Raw genomic sequence first — 15115 nt, forward strand, 5'->3', positions numbered from 1 at the left:
GTCAGTTGAGACCAAAATCGAGCTCTTTGGCATCAACTCAACTCGTCGTGTTTGGAGGGAGAGAAATGCTGACTATGACCCTAAGAACACCATCCCTACAGTCAAGCACGGGGTGGAAACATTATGCTCTGGGGCTGTTTATCTGCCAAGGGTGCAGGACGACTTCACTGTATTAAGGGGCTTTATTAATGTATAGTACAAATTTATTTTGATTTACTTACCCTCATGTTGTTCCAAACCTCTATGACTTTCTTCTGTGGAACAAAATATTTTGAGAAATGATTCAATAATGTTATGGGCATTTGTAGCAGACAGATGAGGAGGCAGATGAATAAAGAGCCAACACAAAGATTAATTCTAATCCAAACAGGGAGCTGTAAAAACACATTAAAGGCAAACGTGACCAGACAACTCAAAGGGAAACCACATGAACTTGTACACCAAAGATAATAAGGTGCACACAAACACAGCTGAACAGAATAACTCAATAATCAAAATAACCATGACAACTAAATACTGGCGAGAACTAGGAACAAAGGACAACAGTAATTAATGAATGCAAACTAAAATTAAAACTGAACATAACTGTGACAAATAAATGTTAGAAGTTAACATGCTTACAAATATCTTCTTTCGTGTTCTGCAGAACACATACAAATAAAAGCAACAGGTTTGTAATGACTTGAGGGTGAGTAAAGGATGACAGAATTTTCATTTTTATTTGAACTGTCCCTTTAAGGATATGGATATGATATTGTTTAGGAAGGTTATATTACTGTCTCTGATTCTGTTGTCTCAACTCTCCTATCTCTGTCTCCATGAGTTGTTCATTAGTCAGTGACTGTAAAGATAATTAACGTCTTTGGTTGTGGAGAGTGTAAATTATGTTTATCAGCGAAGCTCCTGTTACTCTCGACTTCACCTCCCCTTCATTTGTTCGCTCCGCCTCACTAAAACTCAACACTCTACTGGAGCTCAAAGACACAGACTGCAACAGTCAGACAGGACCTTTAAACAGCAGAAGATGGGTTAAGTGAGCATTATGGGAATTCTCAGAGGAAGTTACCAGCCATATTCTTAAGTCTTTGTCTCAAAATTTGCACAAATTTGCAGTTTATTAAGAATAGATTTGCGATAACATTATGTTTGCATTATATCTTTTATATTTGCAGGGAATAGATCACATACGCTTGATAAGACATTTGATACATACAATATTAATGCAAACTTTAGAGACATACACACAACAGTTAAAGCAATTTTAACTTAATTTGTTAAGTTAAATTAATTTGTGACATACAAATTATGTGACATACATTGTCGTTTTTATGGCGTGTTAATGTGCGTTTATTAAGTTATTGAGTTACTGGACTAGTTTCAGCAATTGCATGAGGTCAAAGGATTCTGAATGTACATACATAAAAGGTGTACGTATGTAAAAAGATGTGCCCAACTGTTCAAAATGCATGTACACTTTATGTAAGAATGGTAATGAGATCCCACTGGATTACTACATCATATATAAAAACAATTTTCTATGCAACAAAGAGCTATGGCCAAGGTTCATGTTTGTATGCATATTCAAAACTGTAAAACTAAGGACTAGGAAGCTCAGAAATGCTCAATTCTGATTGTGCAAGCAGCCATTTGAATGCATGAGCAAGTATCCTCACCTCTAGAGGTGAACCAAAATATAGCTGCAAGCAGCGATGACAGGCTCAAGTACTGGTGCCACCGGCTTTAGGAAAACAGTGCATGGTGGGAAATATGCATTTAAGGGTGTATTCACACTTGGCATGTTTGGTTGGAATAAAACGAACTGGTGTGATTGCTCTATTAGTGTGGCACATTTAGTGTAAACGCTGCCATCCGAACCAAACAAGTGGACTGAGACTGCTGAAAATAGATCAGCCCACATGACCAAACATACAACAACAGTTTGATACGAACCATTCGAGACATCATAAATCTGTTCGCAATTTAGCATCTTCAATGTCTTGGCATTGCAATTGGCCAATTTTATTAATGATCAGTAGAGTATTTAAATTTCATTGCAGGCATAAATTTCACAAAATCCAAAATGCAGACTTCCTGTTGGGAAATGAGTCTGTGCAAAAGTTGTTATACTCAATGAAATCCGAATATATTTGTGCATGATATATGCACAAAGTTTATTTGCTGCCCTCAAGGGGGCGCTGCAGATCCCTAATAACCAACAGGATTGTCTGGGTTTGATTGTATAAGACAAAACAAATTATTCTCACTGGCATCATTGCATTGGCACATTGGTAAATCCGTCCTTAATTTGAAAGACTACGGATATAGAAAGCCTGTATTTAAATCAATTTTAACTGCATACACAGTGTTGAGTGTACAGCAATTTATATTTTTAAAGCTTCTTTTCCAGATGCTCAGCATTTCTGATCGAATTTAATATCTGCAGAAATTAGCAGTAGACTGGCCAGAAAGGATGAATGGAACACATTTTATGAGCTTGGCTTAAGAACAGCAAGTTGTTAATTAAGAAATAACATGAGCGATCACCCCACACTCCCACCCCACACTCCCACCCCCACCCTCTCAACCCTGCACTGTTCTCCAGAAAAGCTTATTTCATGCTTCAGTGAATACCTCCATCTCAATGTCACTTGTTCTCATAGACGGTGAACATTACAAGTACACATACACAAATGCAAATGGAATTTATGTTTATGCACTGCTTTCTCAGGAAGACTTTGACATTAAAATGGTAATTCGGAAGAATTTTAAGGACCTCGCTTTGACCTACGTGCCCCTGGAATATTTTGTTTTGTGAACTCCTACCTGTTTCCCTCCTTCGATGATGCAGAAAGGTTGAAGGGGTTTCAGCTGTCTTAATCATGCTAGTTCTAAACGCTGAGGCTATTGTGAGCTAATAATACATTTAGATTGGAATGTTTCATTTCAAGGGTTACCAATATTAAAAGAATAGTTACACCTAGAAATCATTATTTACTCACCTTCATATTGTTCTAAACACATACGCTGTTATTTTTCAGTGAAATACAAAATGAGAAAAGCTTTACAAAGAGAATCTTCACAGCCTTTTCCATACAATGCAAGTTTTTTCCCCACTTGCTTTTCTCTCATGTAATGTAACACACTATTCCGAACCTATTTTACCTCCATAATGAGATGCGCTTCCAAATGAAACAGGATATTAAACGCAGAAGTAGAGCATAGCTTGATTTTATCAATCAGGAGATTGTGAAAAGTGGTTGCTCAGCAGGCAAAGGATCTCCCGGAAGTCTGTGGCCTGCACGCTGCCATCTTTATCAAACCACAGCAAGTGGTTCGTAGATTTAGTTTAAAAATTGAAAGGAGAGTATTGCAGGGAGATAGGGGACACTCCTGAGATTATAATTAACATGTGGAATATGATCAAGGTCCTGTGACGCATTGATTTAATTGCTGGCATGTCTTAATGTTCAGAAAATGACATTGTGTGGAAGTAGATCTGGTTAAATAGGGGGAAATGATTCAGTCACTTCCTACAGTGTACCTTTCTCTGCCCCACCATATTAAATTTGACTGCTGTCTTATCTTGTTCCTGATATCTGAGGTTATTTCACGCTAAATCCTCCCTTTACCAGTTGATAAAAACTAGATGCTGACCTCCACACTCCATGTCTCGATTTCTCATCCCAACACTCTCCAAATAAAATGGATCCGAACATGCCACTGTTACTGATTTACATCTACTGACAAACAGTATCTGTACTGACAATTTTAATTTATTAAAGTTAATAAATATTTGGTTGAGCCACAGTATTGTAGCCTGTGCAGCCTGGTCTCGCTGTTTGTGTTGGTATTTGTACGTAACATTTGCATTTTCTGTATGTTTGGATAGATGCTGAAATGTACAATATGGGGTTCCACTTTATTTCGATAGTCCACTTTAGACATTCTACTAACTTTGGTTAACTAACATAAGTAACTACATGTCAACTTACTCTCATTAGAGTATTAGTAGAGTGTAGTAGACTGTCAGAAGACTGTAAGGTTAGGGTGACGTGTTAGGGTTCGGGTTAGGAGAATAAGTTGACTTGTAAGTGTCAAGTTACTTATAGTCAGTAGAATATCTGTTGGGGGACCAACAAAATAAAGTGTTATCAGATATTAAGCTGACAGTCTGCTAATAATCTAATGACAGTTAATTGACATGTAGTTGGAAAGTTACTTATAATTAGTAGAATGTCTAAAGTGGACTATCGAAATAAAGTGTTACCAAATATGGACGTACTGACCATCATATAAAAACCCCAAAACATTATTACGTATCCACAGCTATGGAAACATGAAATATTTACAAATCCTTAGTATTAAAAATGTATTTGTATAGTTAACTTTATCATTTTATAGATATATTTTCGATTCCTCAACCCTATCCCCAAACCTAAATATAACCCCTTTCAAGAATATAATGAAAGTAACAGGCAGAAACATACGCCATACGCCCTATTTTAACGATCTGTAAAGCACAGAGTGCAAGTGCACTTAGGGCTTGTCTGAATCCACTTTAGCTAGTTTGCAATAAACCAACCAGAGTCTCATCTCCCATTCCCTTTAAAAGCCAGTTGCGGTTGCACCATGGCGGATTCGCTATTTACATGATGGAATTTGCCAGCGGAAAACTGAGCGCTTCTCTAGCAAGGAAACGGATCTGCTCGTGCGCGAGGTTATAGCATACAAGCAGACCACATACAGGACAAGCCGGATTCCACTATATCTTTATGTACACAATAATAATCTTTTACATTGTAATACTTTTTATTTTTAATATTTGGCATGTTTGTGTGCTGCTGTGTGTGTAATAAGAAGACCCGCCTACAGGCACACATTAGTAACGCGCTCTTTAAATAACAAAAAAAAATATTGCGCCATTGACTTTAGACCAGGATTCAGTTTCAGTTGCCTCAAAATAGCAACGCGTCATCAATGCCCCTGAACACACCTCGTTTTCAGACCAGCAGCCCATGGGCGAACAGATGGACGCAAATGCATTTGCTATTTTAACAACGTGGCACAGGACGTGAAAATGATAACTGCGTCGGGCTGAAACTAGCAATTTTGTTTATTCTAAACATCAAATATTTGAAGTCAACAGACACTACTGAAGATGCTGAAGATTGTTGAAAACCAGCTTGAATTTCCTCACAATTAAGCAATGTTTTGGCACCAGAAGTCATGTTAGGCTATGTTATTTTTGTTTTTATGTACTTTTAACTTTTAGAATAACTGAGTGAATAGCCACAAACAGTCACTATGCGAGCGTTTTTTCCAGAGGCCCTTATTTAACACGATCTCTGATTTCATCTCTCTGCATTTTGGTACAATAAATGACTCTTTTCATGACTGCCGCCACATAACCAACCATCCAGTTTCATAAAATTGTTTGGTGTGACATTATTCCAAATTTAGATCCTCAAGATGCATACCTCAATGCATTTCCCTCTATCTGAATAATAAGTTGACCTGTTGTCTGTCTGTGAATGTCATTATATGAATAACATCTACGCCAGCCTGTCAGTGTGAGGCCACAGGAACAGACTCTAGAAAGCAAACCATGTTTTTGTATGTCAATGAGCTGTCAGCCAGACAGTGAGACAGGTCAGAATCACAGCAGACAGCCTGCCCTCCCTGGGCAAGAGATCGACAGAGAGAGAGAGAGAGAGAGAGAGAGAGAGAGAGGGGAAAACACGTCTGACCACAACGCTTTGCTGCCTCTTTATGAGCTCAAGAGTGTGTTCTTTAAACCATTCACTCACACTTATGTTGTTGTACATCATACTCATAATAAGCCTTCTAAGTCTCCATCTCTAGATTGGATGATGATTGAAACATAAATAGCCACAGCATAAATAATGAATTCATTATCATGTATGGGTGAAACACAGTAATTAGTCTAGTTAGGCAAATCATCCACTGTGACAGATACATCTCATTAGCTTCTGAGGCGTTAGCGTACACTCTCAGCCGATGACACCTCAGACAATGTTTCTGAAGACAGACATTTGAAGAAATCCAAATGAGCTCGTGTCAGCCTGTGATTTTCTGTCAAGGGTGACTTAAAGGGATAGTTCACCCCAAAATGAAAAATTCTGTCATTAATAACTTACCCTCATGTCATTCCAAACCCGCAATCCCTTCATTCATCTTCGGAACACAAATGAAGATCTTTTTAATTAAATCTGAGAGATTCTCCACTTCTCAAATACACAGAACCTTAAAGGAACACTCCACCGTTTTTTGAAATAGGGCTTATTCACCGTCTTTCCTACATTTAGCGCCCAAGTAGCTGTGCTTCGCCTGTGCTTCACCCCAATATGGAAATCTAGGAAATCGCCTAGTCTTAATCTGCATTGCTATTTGTACTCGTTGTGAATACGCAGGCCACAAGAAGTAATTCGTTTTTTTTTTGTTTTTTTTAATCACTTTTACTCATGACATGCTAGCTGGCAACAAAGGATTCCATTCATTATGCTAAGCTAAGCTAGCGGTGGCGCTTCCAAACTAAAACAATGCATGCACTGAGACAAAAATGCGTTTGCCCACATATCTAAATGTAGGAAAGACGGTGAATAAGCCGAATAATTTAAAAAAACGGTGGAGTGTTCCTTTAACCATTATATATGTTGTGTTTACTGAGTAAAGAAAAGGCTGTACTTATTCAAACAACCAGTTCTTTATTTAACCGTGCAAAAATGAGAACCTTCTTAGAGAACCTTTAATCAGTGCATTTTAAATTCTAAATTTAGCCACCTTTGAAATGGTTTAAACCACAGATAGGCTATTAGCTGGGAAGTTCAAGTAAATACGCAATAAATCTGCGCTCATTTAAGGATGTGCATTTTTATGTGCACCATTCAGTTGAATCATAAAGTTTACCCACAATTTCTCTGTCGATCAGATGCGTGTGTAAGTTATGTTTGTTACTACAGCAAACGGATGTCGATTTTATAAAACAAACAAATGCAAAATTTTCCAGAGGTTAACAACATTCATTCCTCTCATGCCTAATGTCTGCTTATTGTTTTAAACCAGGGATAGACAACTCCGGTCCTGGAGGGCCACTGTCCTGCAGAGTTTAGCTTCAGCCCTGATAAAAACTCACCTGCCTGTATCTATTTAGTAATCCTGAAAACACTGATTGCCTTGTTCAGGTGTGTTTAATTAGGGTTGGAGTTAAACTCTGCAGGACAGTGGCCCTCCAGGACCGGAGTTGTCTATCCCTGTTTTAAACAATGGAGATCTTGATACAGTAGCTCTTCATATGACTGCCTATGTCTGAATGAACCAGCAGTATGTTCTATGGATCAGCAAGCAAAACCCAGGGGAGAACATGTGCCTCACCTCAAATATCAACTCAAGCACTTGCACTCTCTCAGGAAGGTTGGATGAAATGTCTTTGGGGAATAAACCACTAGATCATTTAAACTCTCTCGCTCTCTCTCTCTGGGCAACAATAGACTTTGATGGAGTTTGTGGAGTGATGCTTCAACGTCTCTGAATGTACAGTAGTGTCTATGTAGTAAACTCTCAATGGACCATCACTAGGTTACATGGCAGACACAAGCTGTGTCTCATTTCGAAGGCTGTGTCCTCCGGAGGTCGAAGCTTTAGAAACGAGACACACTGACAGTCCCTGTCTGTATGGCTTACTGCGATTTCACCAAGTTGAATGTTTCAGGTTTATACAGCGCTTTTCACTATACACATAATTTCAAAGCAGCTTTACATATAAAATTACTATATTGTCATATGTATCATTTATGATAGAAAAGATACCCATCTCAAGGTACATTATTTTTTGTGTGTTATTATCGCCCATCTTTCTGCTAGAAAATCCATAATTCTTCAGTCCCAACTGTGGCAAGGAATGAAATCCATGCAGGCTACAATGGGGGAACAGTTTTACTCTATAGTATATACAGTACATGTCAACATTAGTTAGCAATGTTACTGGACTGTAAGAATTAAGTGTCCTTGAGGTACGTGAGGCTAAATGTGGAAGACTAAAGTGGCGTGCATACAATTTGTCACTGTTCCAGGAGAGACAAAGAGATTGTTGAACCAGGAACCCGTCCTACTTGGCAAAATCACGGTCTTTGCCTCCTACTACAAGTTGCTCGCCAGCGTCTTCAGCAAAAGCTAGTATTGTCTACCACTTTTATGACAGTATTTAAATGCAGGTGCTGTTTTTTGAGTATTGAATGGTGAAAGAGCAAAAACAGTTTGTCATGATGGCATTTCAGAAAAGTGTTAAATCACCAAAAAAAATTCCACCAGTGGTCTCATGAATTTGGCTTTTTAAGGTAAAATCACATTAAAAACATTTTTTTAAGGCTCCAGGTAATAAGCATGGACATAGTAAAGTAAAACAATAGCTTTAATCAAATCAATTCTACAGGCACAATATGGAACATTATGATTTTATGATTTTCTTTTCCTTATACTGTCTCTGGAGGAACAGCGTCTGTGTGAGAAAACACGGTACCCAGCATTTGTTTTTGTGCTAAGAACTACTGTCTCCGAGTGCTATGCCATTCATCTAAAATCTCTTTGAAAAGGTAAAGCTCTTCAGGGCATGAAAATTACATGGTGGAGGAGTTGTTTGTACCAAACAGCTTTCTTCTTAAGTCGATGATAAACAATTTGGTTGGAATTTAAAAGGGCATCTTAGAGACTTCAGATTTGTGTGCCCTCCAGAAGCTTGCGTTCTGCAGGTGAAATAGATAGCGTTATTGTACCATAAGCGTAAGCCTTTACTCTGTCAGTTCTTAATTTTGAGCAAAATGAAAACCCAACAGTGAAGTAATGCTCCATGACATCATTGACATTCCATGTGATGGTTTGACCTGAGCTATAAATAACACGAGATCATGAGTATCACTCAGTAAGTTCAGATTAAACAGTCTTGCTTCTGCATAGCAAAGCATGCTAAATTCATGAGCTCTAATGTACTGCGTTCAATCACATACGTGACTCATTTCTGATGCACTCAGAGAATGAGGGCAGAGAGGAGGACGTGGAGTGGAACAGCTCAGATCTGTGGACTTTTTAGTAGACTTAATGATTTAGCTGAAGAATTTAATATAAAGCACGAAGAGATCTAGAGGCAGCAGAACAGGATGTTGGCAAAATTGAGTCTATTGTCAATAATTGTGCAAATCTGCTTCACAAAGCTCTAGTTTTACACATCCCGGAAACATTCCCCTCATCTTTTTGTTTTAAAATGTGCTCATGAGGAATTTCTCTGCCTTATCAGACAGTACAATGCCTCCTCCTCTAGTTAACACAATAAGATGGCCCTATAAAAGATTACGAAAATTACACTTATGAAATTGCTACATTTCAGGAACCATTCAGAAAGTTGATTTCATGTCTAATACAGGTTTTCTCAATCGATTTGACACATTTCTCCAAACTGAGATTACTGCTCTCAAAACAATTAACTCCGTGATCTGGACACTTTGTAATTGTCCTAAACAGATTTTCATTGAAATGACACATTTTATCAAAATATTTTGTACGAAATTCTCCCATGTGTTTACAACAGTTCACACAGCCAACCAAAATTGTAATATATCTGTTATATTATAACCAGTTCATTATGCAGTAAAGTTGAACTGTTTGGCTAAGGTAAGAGTGTGTTTAGTTGGCTGTGTTAATAGTTTTGAGAGCAGTGACCTGAGTTTGGAGAAATGTGTCAAATCAATTGAGGAAGAACTTTAATGCTTTTGGTTACACGCTATTTCAATAGTCCACTTTAGGCATGAAGTAACTTAGAAACTACATGTCAACTAACTCTCATTAGAGTATTAGTAGACTGTTAGGATATGGTTCGGGTTAGTAGAATAAGCTGACATGTACTTGCAAAGTTACTTATAGTCAGTCTGTTGGGGAGCATCACAATAAAGACTTAGCAGATATTAAACAGACAGTCTACGAATACTTTACTGGGCTAATGCGGTCAAAGTGTTGCAACATACAGTAATATGCTTTGTTGTCTGAAATGCTTAGTTTTCAAAAACGGTTGTGATGCTAGTTAATACTGTATTGACAATCGTTTGCTCTAATAATGCTGTTGTTCTCATGGCATTGCGCCATAGTTTCCCGAAGGAAACCCTGGCTGTGATTTCATTAGTCTCTCTATGGTTCATGAACCAACTGGAAGTGCCAGCTAACTGTCTCTTTCACTCTAGATAATATCTGACTGAATATCACCCAAAGTTTATGAGAAGCATTTTTGAATATGATGTGAAATGTCTATGACTTACGATGTTTCTGGACAAGGTGCTGTGGATAGATGGTTTATTTTTCAGGGTCCGAGATCCTCAATACCTCTGCATAGGTAGAGAGAGCCACTGCAAAAATAAGAGAAAAAAAAATGTAAAAAAATGTGATTTAAAAAAAAAAAAAACCACCTAGGTCACGTATTGTCACAATTTGGTCTCGTCTTGGTCACGTTTCCTGTCTTTGTCACGTTTCATGTCTTTGTCATGTTTCATGTCTGTCATGTGATCCCCTGTTCAAGTCATGTGATCCTGCCATGTGTTCCCTTGTCTGATGTGTCATGTTGTCATTGGTTCATTGTTTCACTGTTCACAGGTGTCCACATTAGTCTTGTGTGTATTTTAGCCCTCATGTTTGCCATGTGTCTTTGTCAAGTATTGTTTCCTGTAGACCACTGTTTTTAAGTCTATGTTCATGTCTTGAATTTGAGTTTTTCATGCCACGCCATGTTTTTGTTTCATGTTTAATCTTGTTTGTAATAAACTGCACTTGGGTTCTCTAATACTTGCCTTCAGTGGATCCTTATGTTACACATATATAATAGTAGTAGCATATGTCGTTTCTTTAATGTTTTAAGAGATGTCAATGTGAAGCTGATGGATGTAAATATTGACTCAACTTAGCAAGTCACATCAATCAGACCACAGAAATTGAATTTTTTCTAATTACATAAACTTGCTGAAGAACCCCCATGAGCCACTTATTGACATTGATGAAAAGTGACCTTTGATGAACATTTGGTTGTGTAAACAGTGTCTGAGAAGCAGTGCTGTATTGTGAATACAGTCACGGCTCAAAGATGTTGTCGAGAAAGGCGTGAAGTAGAAATATATATTTCATCACAGACACACATCTGCTTATCTCTCAGCATGAGAAAACTTTCCGGCTTTTAGTTTAAAGCGGAGCGATTTGAGGCACAGCACGAGTCTGCCTAAGGAGCATCATTAAACAGTATAACTCAATAAACATTCGATACTATACCTGAAACACAAAACTTTTAATTAATATGCAATTCGGCAACAGTGGGCTTCCATACACACGCACACACACAAAAGGGAAAATTATATCATACAAATTAGTTTGCCAGCTACTTTGCAGTTGTAAACTAATTTTTTTTTTGACAGAAATTTCCATCATTTATGAGACAACGCTTCCATTGATGTCATTGATGACATTTTCTGCTTGACGCGCATACACACACCAGCGCTCGCTCATTCAATGCAGTTTGTGAAGTTCAACGGAGACTCGCTTTCTGCAAAATGGAGATACTCGTGGAGTCGTGGGATTTTCCAACATTTACAGATTACGATATAACCGTAAAAAGCTATGTGCTGAAACACATTAATCTGCTCGACACACATAAGCGCTGGTGTGTGTATGCACGTCAAGCTGACAGAACTTATTAGAAAGGGAGAGCAAACATTCTGACTAAAATATACTTTTTGCTATGTAACATGTAGGTTTAAAATGCTACGTGTAACACAAGTAATTGCATTTTTGTGAGAGCAGTAAATGTAAAGTGACTACTTGGGGTATAAATTTAGCCTACTATAAAATAGGCCTACTATGTTCAAATGAGTGAATGCACCGCTTATCGGTTAAAGTCCCCTTGAAGTTTTTGACTTTTAGTATTAATATGTTAGCCTTGGGTTTATCTTTGTATGTATAAGCTAAGCTATGCTCCAAAACAATGACACAGCTCACATTTAGAAGATATATGCATTAAAAATGTACAGTCTCTCACTTCCGCCAATATGGATCAATGATTTTGAAGACATCACTCTGCATTTCAGCTTCTCATCAGATTTTCTGCTCTCTAGAATCTGAAGCCTCCTTCACACTATACATTAAAAATAGACGCTAAAGCAGTGGCTGAAATCAACCACTTGTTCACACATTTACTATTTCATATATGGTGAATGGCACTAGGAGATATGGAACGATTCGGTCAGTGTAATTATGCTTTCCATTGTGGCGAATGAAGTCTGGTTTCGCATCATTGTCATGCTTTCCTTCGCATCGCGCACACAGTGCTTCAGTCCAGTGACACGATAACACACACACAAGGCTTCAGTCCAGTAACACGATAACAGAGTGTGTCATATGTGCGAGTCGCAGACATCAAAACATTTCCGACCCATGTGAATTATACCCAGAATGTTGTATATTAAAACGAAATATGTATTTAGTATTTAGACAGACTCAGCATTAGAAACAGCTCTGATGTGGGAAAGAGATAACACACCAGTGCCATGCACCAACACACAGTAAATTACACACTTCTCAAACTGCACATCCTCAACATGATGATGATCACTGTTTTGCTGTAGTAACAGTGTGATATTAAATCTAAAAGGGGAATATGTTAGGATAGTTAGGATAGTAGACTTAAAGGAATAGTTCACGCTAAAATGAAAAATTAAGTCATTTACTCTAATGCCGTATGCCCTTCTTTCTTTTTTGTTTGGACTCTTTGTGTCTCGTCAGCATCTACCTTAATCATTCATTTGTTGTCACAGACATAAATGTTGTTCAGCTGTGCACTCATCAATCACCACAATCACCATTATCATATATGTTCAGTTTTGTTTCAGTTTAGGGTCAAGTGTCGTCTATCTTGGATGTGTTGAATGCTGCTCTGTTTGTGTTGGATTTATTAAATATTACCTATTTGCCTTCACCTTCATCTTTGTGTGTTTATACAACCACCCCTGTGACAATGATAGGGTTTAGTGAAAAACAAACCCAAATTGAATGTATTATTTAACGAAATCCTTGGCCAATGGTCTTCTCTGCACGGCTGCAACACGTGAGCGTTCGTGAGTGAAATATGTGAATCGGCAGAAGATAGAATCGCGATTCATATGTGAATCGATTCCTCCCACCCCTAGTGCATCGGTAACATGCTATCTGGGTGTAATTGGAAACATGCTGTTTCTACAGGAGTAAAACCAACAACTGAGGATAACGAGGACATGTAATGACATGGACCACTTCACTGGTTAAATCTGTGGATTTCTCTTGATTTAAACATTGCTGGTAACATTTGGGATAATGTAAGTACATAATTCACAAAATTCAATACATTGTTCTAGTGATTTTAGGATATTTTAATGCAGAATTCTTACATACTGAGCCTTTAAATCTAAAAGAGCCAAAGCTATCTATGTATCAGCATCATGCTTGTTGCATTAAGCCATCCAGTTGTTATTGGCGACAAGTCTGCGTTATTAGTCTACATTATTGTGACATATGCTGGAAAATCTCCATCTCTCATCTCTATCTCACAGCAGTCTGTCCGCTGTGGGGGAGCTGTTAAAGATATTTTTCCCAAGTAGTCAACGGACGCATCGGAGAAGGAAAGCCATCCCAGAAGGGAAGGAATCTTCATATTTTGATTAAGATTATTAAAAGACAACTTCCACTGATGAAAGGTTTACCACAAGACTAACAAACAAACAGGGTCAAACTGGATGTCATGCTGACCTCAATGTTATCAGCAATATGCTTGTTGCCTTAGACTTCTGATGGTTATTGGTAACATGTTGTGTCTTAACAGCTCATACACACCAAGCCTACATGCCAACTTGCCAACATGCCAATCAATGGGATCATGAGGGCTTGTTTCACAATGCTTGACAAGCTGGAGTATATTGTACTTTCAGCTTTTGGAGAATGATGACCACATTGTTTTTGAAGTGCGTTAAGTCATTCGCAAAGACTGTGGATGGCAGAGTAGGTGGAGGAGGCATGAGAAAGTTGAAAAGGCTCATGTGGGCTGATGATCGTAGTGATGATTCTAGAACCTTTTTTGTTTTGATATCTGAATAAGGTTTTCTGTCCTGTTACTATGAGTCTCTGGGATCCATGGGCTGATATTTGGATCTGTTTTTGAGACTACAGAACAGAGGACAAAAAATAAATAAAAACTTTTATGAGAATTTGTATTTTAGAGAACATGCAGCAGCTTGACAGGAAAATAGTTGATAGGAAGTGTGATGAGAACTGAAGAGGTGAGGGAAGGGTGTGAAGCAGTCTGTAGTTTTCTTAAATGTAGGCTGAAGTAAAAGGAAGCAGCCGACAGGAGTGTTAAAGTGATGTTGACTGACATCATGTCCCAATGTCTTGGCCATTTAAGAGTGCATGCACACAACAGGAATACACTGAAAAATAACTTGATGTGAAACAATTTTCGCACAGAAATTGTTAGTAAATTTCACAAACAATCACAAAGGAACAGTAAGTAACACTGAATTAAACGTGACTTTAATTAACTCTCTTATTAGAGTGTCAGTAGGCAGTTAGGTTATGGTTTGGGTTAGTAGAATAAGTTGACATGTACTTGCAAGTGACCGATAACATCTAAATTTTTCAATTGGCCCAAGTGAAATTCTTGTTGCAATAGTCTGTTAACATTGGCTCAATGAGAAATAATACGTCAGACTAATTGAAAAATTTAGATGTTATCGGTCACTTGAAATTTTTGACTTGGGGATGTAATTTTTTTTTACAGTGCTGGATTATTGCAATTAATGGAAAAAGGAAAGTTTGGAAATGTAAACAGATATTTCCCACTGAAAAATATATAACAGCAAAATATATAAATAACTGGCTTAAAACCATTTTTTGGTGAAAATACTAACGTGCCTAAGGCTTTTGCGCAGTACTGTACATATTAGTGAAATAATCATGATGAAGAAATATATACTATTGTGCCAATTAACACCGTGCAGTGTAACTTACAGACATGAAACTATAAAATCTAAACTCTCTAAACAAT

At 37.8% G+C, this 15115-nt stretch overlaps 1 protein-coding gene across 1 annotated transcript in view; it reads right to left on the minus strand.

Annotated features, from left to right (window-relative positions):
* The window catches only part of LOC311095366 (FERM and PDZ domain-containing protein 4-like), a gene marked incomplete at its 3' end in the record, with an annotated part of 71233 nt that extends 60725 nt beyond the window's left edge, over window positions 1-10508 (minus strand). Inside the window, exon 1 of the mRNA XM_084133858.1 lies at window positions 10320-10508. The remainder of the gene's footprint in view (window positions 1-10319) is intronic.
* Between the last annotated feature and the right edge of the window lie 4607 nt (window positions 10509-15115).

The sequence above is a fragment of the Abramis brama genome (genome assembly GCF_963993115.1).
Source record: "Abramis brama genome assembly, chromosome: 13".
NCBI classification, from domain to species: Eukaryota; Metazoa; Chordata; class Actinopteri; order Cypriniformes; family Leuciscidae; genus Abramis; species Abramis brama.